Source organism: Triticum urartu, chromosome 2A (genome assembly GCF_056163025.1).
Source record: "Triticum urartu cultivar PI428250 chromosome 2A, HENAU_Tu73, whole genome shotgun sequence".
NCBI lineage: Eukaryota > Viridiplantae > Streptophyta > Magnoliopsida > Poales > Poaceae > Triticum > Triticum urartu.
This window is the reverse complement of record NC_141874.1, coordinates 606,479,730-606,484,999: the sequence shown is the minus strand read 5'-3', so window position 1 is coordinate 606,484,999 and position 5,270 is coordinate 606,479,730. Positions and strand designations below refer to the sequence as shown.

The 5,270-nt window shown below is 45.8% G+C and overlaps 1 pseudogene; it reads left to right on the top strand.

The window, feature by feature from the left end:
* The first annotated feature begins 1,498 nt into the window (after nucleotides 1-1,498).
* On the top strand, nucleotides 1,499-1,637 carry LOC125541891 (small nucleolar RNA Z247; annotated as a pseudogene).
* Nucleotides 1,638-5,270: the final 3,633 nt, after the last annotated feature.

Genomic DNA, 5,270 nt, shown 5'->3' with positions numbered 1-5,270 from the left:
TCAAGGATTCGATCAATCCCGTATACAATTCCCTTTGTCTAGCGGTATTGTACTTGCCCGAGATTCGATCGTCGGTATCCCGATACCTTGTTCAATCTCGTTACCGGCAAGTCTCTTTACTCGTTCCGTAACACATCATCCCTTGATCAACTCCTTGATCACATTGTGCACATTATGATGATGTCCTACCGAGTGGGCCCAGAGATACCTCTCCGTTTACACGGAGTGACAAATCCCAGTCTCGATTCGTGCCAACCCAACAGACACTTTCGGAGATACCTGTAGTGTACCTTTATAGCCACCCAGTTACGTTGTGACGTTTTGCACACCCAAAGTATTCCTACGGTATCCGGGAGTTGCACAATCTCATGGTCTAAGGAAATGATACTTGACATTAGAAAAAGCTTTAGCATACGAACTACACGATATTTATGCTAGGCTTAGGATTGGGTCTTGTCCATCACATCATTCTCCCAATGATGTGATCCCGTTATCAACGACATCCAATGTCCATGGTCAGGAAACCGTAACCATCTATTGATCAACGAGCTAGTCAACTAGAGGCTTACTAGGGACATGGTGTTGTCTAGGTATCCACACATGTATCTGAGTTTCCTATCAATACAATTCTAGCATGGATAATAAACGGTTATCATGAACAAGGAAATATAATAATAACTAATTTATTATTGCCTCTAGGGCATATTTCCAACATTAACGTGTACAATAGGTTGTTATCTCCTAGTCCTATATCTCCTGTACCCATATCTCTCCTGTACTCTTTCTTTCCTTCTTGGCTTCCAAGTTGTATCAGACTTTGTATACAATACGTGGGGTTTAGTCTCAATATATATAACATGGAACAGTCGACCCAAACAGGTCAAGACGTTACAGCAATCTTTACATGGTAATCAGAGCGGGTCTCTTCCGACACATCTAGCTATCGATCGAAATAACCTTCCGCCATGCACACCCGATCGAAACAACCTTCCGCCAAGCCCACCCGAGCAACCCTGCATCCATGGCGTCGTCTTCTTCATCCACAGCATCGCTGTCCACCCAGGTTACAGAGAAACTCACCCGCCAAAACTTCATCTTGTGGCGTGCGCAGATTCTTCCGCAGGTGCGTAGTGCGGGCCTCTATGGCCTCCTTGATGGATCGGATGCGGAGCCGGCCAAGACCGTCATCGTCAAGGACAAGGACGGCAAGGACAGCAGCATCACCAACCCTGAGCACGCGATCTGGGTCAGGCACGACCAGCTCGTGCTTGGCTACCTTCTGAACAACCTGACGAAGGAGGTACTCGTCCAGGTGGTGTCAATCCCCACGGCGCACGCCCTCTGGACCTACCTCGCCAATATGTTCTCCTCCATGTCGCGCTCTCGCATCAACAATCTCCGTGTCGCCCTCACCAATGCACAGAAGGGTACACAGAACGTGGCCACCTATTTTGCCCACATGAGATCGCTGGCTGGTGAGCTAGCGGCCACCGGCAGTCCCCTCAATGATGAAGATCTGATCTCACATATCCTCTCCGGGCTAGATATGGACTACCAGCCACTGATTTCTGCCCTTGACGTCCGCACCGAGCCGCTTTCACTAGATCACCTCTTTGCCCTCATGTCTAACTTCGATCAGCGAGTCGAATTGTTCCAGGGTGCTGCTGGAAACTTCAAATCCTCAGCTAATGCTGCCCAGCGTGGCCGTGGCTCATCCAAAGGCTATCGCAGTTCACAGCGGGGCAACTCTGGTGGCCCACGTGGTGGTGGTGGCGGTGGCAATTACCAGCAAGGCGGAGGTGGCCATTACCAGCAAGGTGGTGGTGGTTATAACCAGCAAGGTGGCGGCGGTGGCGGCCATTATCAGCAAGGTGGCGGCGGTGGATATTCTGGTGGTGGCAACAACCGCTCCGGCAATGGCCGTCCCTTCTACTCCAACAACAGGGGGCGCCAAGGAGGAGGACAACAAAACAACACTCGTGGGTATGATTTTGATGAGTTCGGTCCATGCCAAATATGCAAGAAAACAAATCATATCGCCAAATATTGCAATTGGCGCTATGCTGAGGACAACAACTACCAAAAGAAAAGAGTTGCTGCTGCTGTGGAGCACTCATATGGAGTTGACACCAATTGGTATGTCGACAGTGGTGCTACAGATCACATTACCGGCGAGCTAGAAAAAGTAACTATGCATGAGAAATACCATGGCCATGATCAAGTTCACACCGCCAATGGAGCAGGTATGCAGATTAGTCATATTGGTCATTCTGTTATTAAAACCCCACACAAAGATTTACACCTCAAAAAAATTCTGCATATCCCTAGTGCTTCACAAAATTTGCTCTCCGTTCATCGCATTGCCATTGACAATAAAGTTTTTCTAGAGTTTCATCCCTTTTTCTTTTTGATCAAGGACCAGGTCACGAGGAGAATTCTCTATCGAGGTAGATGCGTGGGAGGGCTTTATCCATTGATTCCTCACTTTAGAAGCTCCAATAAACAAGCATATGGTGTCTTTAAAGTTTCATCGGAGAGATGGCATGCACGCTTAGGACATCCTTCTTTTGTTATAGTTCAACAAGTGCTTAGAAATAATCAGCTCTCGTTTGTTGGCGAGCGTAGTAGTGAAACAATTTGTGATTCTTGTCACAGAGCTAAATCTCATCAGTTGCCATACTCTATTTCGACTAGTATTTCTATTCAACCATTGCAACTTATCTTTTCTGATGTGTGGGGTCCGGCTCCTACTTCTGTTGGTCGTCATACTTATTATGTTAGTTTTATTGATGACTATAGCAAATACACATGGATCTATCTTCTTAAGAAACGAGCTGATGTGTTCCAAGTTTTTCAAAATTTTCAAGCACTTGTTGAACATAAGTTTCATCGCAAAATCATTGCCCTCCAATCTGATTGGGGAGGTGAATATGAAAAACTCAACAATTCTTGCTTTCAGTAATTAGGCATATCCCATCATGTCTCTTGTCCTCATGCTCATCAACAGAATGGTTCTGCTGAACGTAAACATCGACACATTGTTGAAGTAGGATTAGCTCTCCTAGCTGGTGCCTCTATGCCTCTTAAGTTTTGGGACGAAGCTTTTCTCGCCGCAGTCTATCTCATTAACATGCTTCCTAGTCGTGTTATCAACAATGAAACTCCAGTTGAACGCTTACTTCACATCAAACCAGATTATAAATCTCTTCGAGTTTTTGGGTGTGCATGTTGGCCCAATCTTCGTCCCTACAACAATCGTAAGCTTATGTTTCGCTCCAAACAGTGTGTTTTTCTTGGGTATAGTCCACAACATAAAGGAGTCAAATGTCTTGATGTTCCTACTGGTCGTGTCTATATTTCTCGTGATGTTGTTTTCGATGAAACCATATTTCCTTTTAAACAACTTCATCCTAATGCCGGAGCTCTCCTTCGCAAAGAAATTTTACTTCTTCCTTCACATTTGACCGGTCTTGATCATGGGGGTGATAATAATAGCAATGATCAATTGACTAACTCTACTAATAATCCTGGTCCTAAGTTGCATGATGTTACAGATGGTACAGAAGGACCCAGAGAGGAAAATGGTGAAAATTCAATAGACAAATCTTCAGCAGAATCCTCCTTGGGATTGTTGCAGCAGCAGTCAGGTGGATTTTCTTCAGGATCTGCCCCGCCAAGTCAGGAGACGTCCGTCCCAGCCGGCACACGCGCGGAGTCGCGCCAACACTCACCCGCCATGTCGCGTAGCCCGGCTCCACCAACAGCCTCGCGTCCCTTAGCTGGTGCAGGGCCCAGCAATAATGCTACTGGGTCCACTGCGCTGCGCCCCTCGGTTGCTCCGCAAGCATCTTGCGGGCCGGGATCCTCTGCGCCGGTTCGCACGCTGTCAAGCCACGAGCTAGCCACAGAAAATCCTCCCCAGTTAGTTCGTCCTGAAGCGCCAGCCTTGGGATCAAATCTGGCAGGCGGCATTGACTCTTCTGCGCAGATTCCAGGATCTCCTGTGCCAGTATCCGGATCTTCTATTCCGACTAACTCTACAGCAGCACCTCTACCAGCGCGTACACGTCTACAAAAGGGGAGTGATCCAACCTGTTAATTATAAGCATGTTACCAAATATGGCTTAGCATGTTCCACAGGAGAACCTAGTAATCTTGAAGAAGCACTTGGTGATGCACGATGGAAAAAGGCTATGGAAGAAGAGTATTTTGCACTGCAGAAAAATAAAACTTGGCACTTGGTGCCTCCCCAGAGAGGTAAAAACTTGATTGATTGCAAGTGGGTCTATAGAATTAAGAGGAAGTCTGATGGTACTATAGACCATTACAAGGCGAGACTTGTTGCAAAAGGTTTTAAACAAAGGTATGGCATCGATTACGAGGACACTTTTAGTCCAGTTGTAAAGGCTGCCACTATTCGTCTTGTCTTGTCAATTGCTGTGTCTAGAGGATGGAGTCTCATACAGCTAGATATGCAGAATGCGTTTCTTCATGGTGTTCTGGAAGAGGAAGTATACATGAAACAACCACCTGGTTTCCAAGACAAGAATGCTCCTTTTCATGTGTGCAAACTTGACAAAGCCATATATGGTCTTAAGCAAGCTCCAAGGGCATGGTATTCACATTTGAGTCTGAAATTGCAGAAACTTGGTTTTGCTCCCTCCAAGTCTGACACGTCACTGTTTATCTATAATAAGTCAAATACTTCTATCTTTGTCCTTATATATGTTGATGACATTATTGTCACAAGTTCATCAGATAAGGCAGTGACGGGACTTCTAAAGGACTTGAACTCTGAGTTTGCTCTTAAGGATCTAGGAGATTTGAATTTCTTTCTTGGCATTGAAGTGAAGAAAATTAGGGAGGGTCTTCATCTCTCTCAAGAGAAGTATGCAACTGATCTTCTGACTAGAGCTGGCATGCAGAATTGTAAACCTTCACCAACACCTTTATCTAGTACAGAAAGATTATCCTTGGCAGATGGAGAACTCTTGAATCAAGAGGATGGCACCAGATACAGAAGCATAGTAGGTGCACTTCAGTACTTGACTCTTACTAGGCCTGATATTTCGTTTGCTGTTAACAAAGTATGCCAGTTTCTTCATGCACCCACCACGGCACACTGGACAGCTGCAAAGCGAATACTGAGATATATCAAAAGTGCTCCCAGTATTGGTCTAACATTCAGCAAGTCATCATCCACTCTTGTTAGTGCCTTCTCTGATTCTGACTGGGCAGGCTGTCTGGATGATAGACAATCAACAGGTGGT